Here is a 7,733-nt window from a genome sequence, read left to right as displayed (position 1 = left end):
GCATAGAGGGAACTTTCCTCAACATAATAAAGGCCATATATGACAAGCCCACAGCAAACATCATCCTCAATGGTGAAAAACTGAAAGCATTGCCACTAAGATCAGGAACAAGACAAGGTTGTCCACTCTCACCACCATTATTCAACATTGTTTTGGAAGTTTTAGCCACAGCAATCAGAGAAGAAAAGGAAATAAAAGGAATCCAAATTGGAAAAGAAGAAGTAAAGCTGTCACTGTTTGCAGATGACATGATCCTATACATAGAGAACCCTAAAGATGCTACCAGAAAACTAGTAGAGCTAATCAATGAATTTGGTAAAGTGGCAGGATACAAAATTAATGCACAGAAATCTCTGGCATTCCTATATACTAATGATGAAAAATCTGAAAGTGAAATCAAGAAAACACTCCCATTTACCATTGCAACAAAAAGAATAAAATATCTAGGAATAAACCTACCTAAGGAGACAAAAGACCTGTATGCAGAAAATTATAAGACACTGATGAAAGAAATTAAAGATGATATAAATAGATGGAGAGATATACCATGTTCTTGGATTGGAAGAATCAACATTGTGAAAATGACTCTACTACCCAAAGCAATCTATAGATTCAATGCAATCCCTATCAAACTACCACTGGCATTTTTCACAGAACTAGAACAAAAAATTTCACAATTTGTATGGAAACACAAAAGACCCCGAATAGCCAAAGCAATCTTGAGAACGAAAGAAGGAACTGGAGGAATCAGGCTCCCTGACTTCAGACTATACTACAAAGCTACAGTCATCAAGACGGTATGGTACTGGCACAAAAACAGAAAGATAGATCAATGGAACAGGATAGAAAGCCCAGAGATAAACCCATGCACATATGGACACCTTATCTTTGATAAAGGTGGCAGTAATGTACAATGGAGAAAGGACAGCCTCTTCAATAAGTGGTGCTGGGAAAACTGGACAGGTACATGTAAAAGTATGAGATTAGATCACTCCCTAACACCATACACAAAAATAAGCTCAAAATGGATTAAAGACCTAAATGTAAGGCCAGAAACTATCAAACTCTTAGAGGAAAACATAGGCAGAACACTCTATGACATAAATCAAAGCAAGATCCTTTCTGACCCACCTCCTAGAGTAATGGAAATAAAAACAAAAATAAACAAATGGGACCTAATGAAACTTCAAAGCTTTTGCACAGCAAAGGAAACCATAAACAAGACCAAAAGACAACCCTCAGAATGGGAGAAAATATTTGCAAATGAAGCAACCGACAAAGGATTAATCTCCAAAATTTACAAGCAGCTCATGCAGCTCAATAACAAGAAAACAAACAACCCAATCCAAAAATGGGCAGAAGACCTTAAATAGACATTTCTCCAAAGAAGATATACAGACTGCCAACAAACACATGAAAGAATGCTCAACATCATTAATCATTAGAGAAATGCAAATCAAAACTACAATGAGATATCATCTCACACCAGTCAGAATGGCCATCATCAAAAAATCTAGAAACAATAAATGCTGGAGAGGGTGTGGAGAAAAGGGAACACTCTTGCACTGCTGGTGGGAATGTGAATTGGTTCAGCCACTATGGAGAACAGTATGGAGGTTCCTTAAAAAACTACAAATAGAACTACCATATGACCCAGCAATCCCACTACTGGGCATATACCCTGAGAAAACCAAAATTCAAAAAGAGTCATGTACCAAAATGTTCATTGCAGCTCTATTTACAATAGCCCGGAGATGGAAACAACCTAAGTGCCCGTCATCGGATGAATGGATAAAGAAGATGTGGCACATATATACAATGGAATATTACACAGCCATAAAAAGAAATGAAATTGAGCTATTTGTAATGAGGTGGATAGACCTAGAGTCTGTCATACAGAGTGAAGTAAGTCAGAAAGAAAAAGACAAATACCGTATGCTAACACATATATATGGAATTTAAGAAAAAAATGTCATGAAGAACCTAGGGGTAAAGCAGGAATAAAGACGCAGACCTCTTAGAGAACGGACTTGAGGTTATGGGGAGGGGGAAGGGTGAGCTGTGACAGGGCGAGAGAGAGTCATGGGCATATACACACTAACAAACGTAGTAAGGTAGATAGCTAGTGGGAAGCAGCCGCATGGCACAGGGATATTGGCTCGGTGCTTTGTGACAGCCTGGAGGGGTGGGATGGGGAGGGTGGGAGGGAGGGAGACGCAACAGGGAAGACATATGGGAACATATGTTTATGTATGACTGATTCACTTTGTTATAAAGCAGAAACTAACACACCATTGTAAAGCAATTATACCCCAATAAAGATGTTAAAAAAAAAAAAAAAACTGCATGGAACTAGACAGTTCAGAATTACTTCTAATTAAAGAGGTACCCTATGACAACTAACTTAAACCTTACAAAATATGGTTCCAAGTACCCTATCAGAGTGAAAAGTAGGAGACTGAAAGGTTTACTGTAAATGTTTGTAGTCATGGTGTCTTAACTAAAACTACTGTGTCACAAATACTATTAAAATAATTGTGACATTTTATTCACTTTTACTGCAAACAACAAAACAAACTATAGGTATTTTTTCATTTCAGGTAATTATTTTAGCTAACAGTTATTAAATGTTTTGAGAAGACAGAGTGCTAATTGCATTACTTCATTTTATCTTTAATATAGCGCTTCCATGTAATTATTCTTAATATCTCCATTGTATTAAAGTGTATCTCTAGTTTAGACCTTTCTTCAGAACTGCAGACTTGTGTATCCAACTGTGTACTCAGCATCTCTACTTGGACGTCACGAAAACATCTCAAATCTTATACCTCCAAAACTGGTCTTTAATCCCCCAAACATGCTCTACCCCAAACTTTTTCCATCTTAGGTGACAGTAACCACACCTTTCCAGTTCCCCAGGCCCTAAATCTCGAATTCACCCTTGACCCCCTCTTCCTTTCCATTCTTGCATTCAATCTACCACGAAATGCTGTCACAACCTTCCCAATGTGCCACTTCTGAGAATTACCAGCCGCTAGCAGCCTGGTGCAGGCCACCAACATAGACCTCGAGGATCCTGTAGCCACCTCCCGAGATTCTCCCTGACTCCACTCTCTCCCCACATCCTCAAGGCCACAGATAGCGTTACGCTTTTCAAACAAGAGACAGTTCATGCCACACCTTGGCTAAAATCCTGCCCCTGGCTGCCTACATTTAGAGTAAAAGACACAATGCATGTGATGGCCTCCCAGGACCTACCCAATCCATCCCATCACATATCCGACCTCCAGCCCTCCTGCTGTCTCTTCCTCCCCACTGGCTAAGTCAGCCAGGGTGGCCTCCTTGATATTCCTCCAAGCTGCCCGGCATATTTCTGCCTTAGAGTTTTGGGACTGGTTATTCTTGCTCCCAGGGAGTGGTCTCCCCATCATACATTCTGACAACTCCCTCACTTCAAGTCTTTGCTCAAATGTCAACTTATAAAATCCACCCTGACTACCCTATTTAAAATCAGAACCTACCTGTACACTCCTCCAGCACTCCCAACCCAAGCCTCTTCAGGGAGCTTCACATCCTTTTCCTTATCCCGTAGCACCCATCAACTTGTGACAAAGCATAGAATTTATTTATAACATCCGTTTCCACACGAGAGTGTAAGGAGGGAGAAAGCATGCAAGAAGGAGCACGCAGGCAAAGGCTCTTGTCTAATTTATTCATTGATACGTCCAAGCATAGAGAACAGGAAGATGCTTGATAAACAGTCCTGAAAAAGATACAGATGAGGAAACTAGTAGTAAAGCTCAGAAAGTTTAAGCAACTTCTTCAAGGTTCTAGAGCTAGAAGAGGGTCACAGTAGAATTCACACTTGGGGATGTCTAACTTCAAATCTCTTAGCCGCTCTGCTATCTTTTTTTTTTTTTTTTCTTTGCGGTACGCAGGCCTCTCACTGTTGCGGCCTCTCCCGTTGCAGAGCACAGGCTCCGGACGCGCAGGCTCAGCAGCCATGGCTCACAGGCCCAGCCGCTCCGCAGCATGTGGGATCTTCCCAGATCAGCTCACAAACTCTCAACCACTGCGCCACCAGGGAAGCCCCTCTCTGCTATCTTAAGTCCATGCAATTCAGGATTTGTTTTCATCAGTGCCATGGAAATTCTCACTCCACTGAATAGGACCACTAAAGTGTTCTCTGTCTAGATTTATATACATATTTTCCATTTAAACAAAGGAAACAGAAGAGGGGAATTCATCATGTGTTATTGCGGTAGTTTTACAGCAATTTTAGCAATAATGACATTTAAGTAATAGTGATATTTAATGATAGCATAATAATAATAAAATAATAGCTCTTAAATGTATTGAAGACGAATCGCATGCTAAACTCGGTGCTAAAATATTTCCATGTATATTTTGTGCAAAATCCTTATGAATATTCTATCAGATGAGCTTTATGTGTAACTCCACCAGGCATACTTCTCTTATTCTGCTTTCAAAGATAAGGAAATTGATGAGAAGTGTGGTAACCGTTTGATCAAGATGAGACTGGTAATAAGTTGTGAGTATGAATTTAAATTCAGATCTAACTCCAGAATTTGATTCTCAATCCATACATGAAAATTCTGATAATTCCTTTGATAAGGGTATGTTCTCTCCTGGAAAACATCCCCCATTATGTCTGCCTGTGCTCATACCTTCAGAACACAGTCAAGTTTGAAACATGATAAAAATGTTTAAATAGTGTGCTTTAATAAATGGAAATATCTTCATCTAAACAATAACACAAAAAGGCAGGCTGAGCCCTTTGAAGTGGCTTCGTTGCTATCCTCCATCCAGAACAAGAGAAGGAATCAACAGCTGCAGAGTAAAGAAAGCATGAAACCCAGAGATGGAGGATTCTGTAAATGACCAATTACAAGACTATTAAGCCACACTTTCATAGCAAGAGGCAAAATGTTCCATTAAACTGAAAATTCTTCTACCCCTCACTCCAAGGCCCACACAAACATTAATGTTGCATTTATTAGGATGTATTTCCTGTGCTCTATCAACGTGACTTTCAGCAACTGTATTAATACAGTCCTTTCGCTTTGCACATATATCTGAATGATGGATTCCATTACTGGAGTTTTGTAGAAAGAGTGGAGTGACTGAAGTAAAGTTTGGGAAGAGCCATCATAATCCATAATGATGGGCACTGAATCAGGACAAGAAGAAACCTCTCTTCTCATTTATTTGAATGAAAATTCTACTATATATTTATTGCCTCTGTACAGGGCCATCTGTTGAATAATGGAAAACAAGCATCTTTCATTTGCAGGTAGGATTTGTGTGCTCAAGTTTCGATGGGTCTGCAGAATTAATCTTGTTTTAGAAATGAAATAAAATGTAATTTCTTACTGTAAGTAGATGTGGTTAAGCAACTGGCAACTTTGATGTCTTTAAATCACTGCAGTTTCAGGGTAGGCAAATCTATAATTATTTCAAGCACTTCTTTATTGGTGCAACAACTGAGCAGTGTACATAGTGGTCAACAACCTGGGCATTGTCAGACGACTCAAGTTTGAATCTAGACTTTGCCACTCACCAGCTATGTGACTTTCAGCTATGAGAAGCACTTTCTTCAGCTTTACAGTGTGGATTATTATATGCCCTTTGCAGAACTACTGTAAGAACTAAATGTATATGGGCACAGTGGCTCATAGTAAGGGCTCAAATTAGTACTGTGGTCACTACTAGTAGTATTGAAAAGAAATTAGAACTTCGATTCTCATAAAGTGGGATATGTGTCCCTTTATCATTGTAATTTCATATCATTTTACTTTTGACCTTATAATTTAATAGCTTGATCCAAGAAACATTTAGCAGTAAATATAATTGAAAGAAGGTTACCTGTCAAGCATGAAATACTGTAGCATCAAGTGTGCTGGCACAATACTCTTCTCAGATAATTAACCTGTAAAAATATGTTATTGTCTTCTTTTTAATTAAGCACATTGAACATATATATTTACTGTGCCAATTGGCGAAAGGTCCATTAATTAATCAGTCTAACTATATGTTGCATAAACGTCTTCTAAACATAATCGTATATGTATTTTATTTGTTGGGAAAATGTGTTTGAGATTGTTCTTTTCTGCCTATTTAAAGTAAAAGAGGGTGAGAAGTAGAGTTAGGCTTAATGTACTTTGTACTCCATTATGCCATGAAAATGCTTCTGTGCCCTGGAGACAACAACAAAAGATTTGCTTTAATGACAAGAATCAAGTATGTTCTAAAGCTTCCAGGTAGGAGGCGTAGAGGTTGCAGTTTATATCAGAAGTATTTGCTCTCTCTCTCAACTGCGTCTAGATGGGAAAGATGTGGTCACAAATGCTTCAAGGTGATATAGTAAATGTTGGAAAGAGGGGGGGGTAGAAGGCAGATTTTTGAATATCTCAGACCTGAGCTAGAAGGATTTTATTTAAAGAAAATAGCGGATATGATTTTTCACTTAAGGAATGCCAGTCAGCAAACCTGACATTAATGTAGGAAATTAGCTCTTTTAGCTATGATGCTTTCAAATGCACATTACTGAAAACAAATTCAAAATAGTCAAAGGAAATTTAAAAACAAAAACCAAACAACAACAACAACCTCAACAAACAAGTACTAGAAATTCAGGGATGCAGCCATATTCAGATACAGTTGGATCTGGAAGTTCCAGAGTATCAGCAGGGTTCCAGCTCTCTCTCCATGGCTCAGCCCTGCTTACCTCTGCAAGACTTTATTTTACAGAAAGTCTCTTCTTGTGCTGGATGGTCACTGGGAGTCCCAGAGTCATATCTCCCCAGCTTAGAAATTCCAGAGAGAAAAGACAATTCTTCCATTTCTCTCTGAGACAAAAGTCCTGGGGAGGAGTCTGATAGACTTAGCCGAGGTCAGATGCCTACCCATGAGCCAATCACCTGCTTTACTGGAGTTCAGTCCCTGGGCGACTCATCCCCGGGGCCGTGAGGAGGCAGGATGGCATTATCTGGCAGTTCTCCAAGAAAAGCCTGCTGTTTTCGTAAGATGAAAGGGGAGAGGACATGGATAATGAAACCTGTATCTGCTTCTGTAAAATCCACAGAATCTTACTCCCTGCCCTGTGTCGATGACCATGCAGTAAGCTGACCCAGGAGGTCATTTTTCCCACAACAGTCTTTATATATATGACTAAGGAACACACTGGTAAAAGAATATGGGAGAAAGTCTGAGTATGACAAGTCAGCTAGACTGATATTAACTAAAAAAGCTGTGTGAAAATATCCTTAAAAAGTTGCCCCCAACTCACTCAAAGTCCAAAGTTGGAGCTGGAAATACAATGTCATGGAGTTTGGATAAGAACAGGTTTTCTCCAAGCTGAACTATGACACAGAGATTAGAGACTTCTAGAAACTTTACTTTTTCAAAGAAAAAACATCACATGAGAAAAATGAGGCCTAGAAAAATTACATGACTTAAGCTAACTAATGGCAGGACTGAGACTAGAGTATACTTTGTGTAATTGGCTATGGTCTTTTTTTTGTTTGTTTTTTTTGTTATCACTTCAGAACGAGACAAACTTAAAGAAAGGAAACACAACCAAAACTCAGTGGTTGGAAAAGAGATGGATGTGAACGCCCACTTGTTTCTTACGTATAAAGTTACCCCTCGCAGTGTTTTGGAGGAGAAAACGCTGGCTCTTCCCAACGTTGGTTACATACACAAAGATTCCA

General features: G+C 39.2%; 1 long non-coding RNA gene across 1 annotated transcript; it reads right to left on the bottom strand.

Annotated features, from left to right (window-relative positions):
• Positions 1-4,666: 4,666 nt before the first annotated feature.
• On the bottom strand, positions 4,667-6,849 carry LOC132508574 (uncharacterized). Its single transcript, XR_009536668.1, has 3 exons — positions 6,749-6,849; positions 5,887-5,950; positions 4,667-4,851 (listed from the first exon to the last, which is right to left on the bottom strand). It is a non-coding gene; the product is annotated as an uncharacterized LOC132508574 (long non-coding RNA).
• Between the last annotated feature and the right edge of the window lie 884 nt (positions 6,850-7,733).

This window comes from Lagenorhynchus albirostris, chromosome 2 (genome assembly GCF_949774975.1).
Source record: "Lagenorhynchus albirostris chromosome 2, mLagAlb1.1, whole genome shotgun sequence".
In the NCBI taxonomy this organism is placed as follows: domain Eukaryota; kingdom Metazoa; phylum Chordata; class Mammalia; order Artiodactyla; family Delphinidae; genus Lagenorhynchus; species Lagenorhynchus albirostris.
Note: the sequence above shows the minus strand (reverse complement) of the source record. Positions and strands in the feature narration are given on the sequence as shown.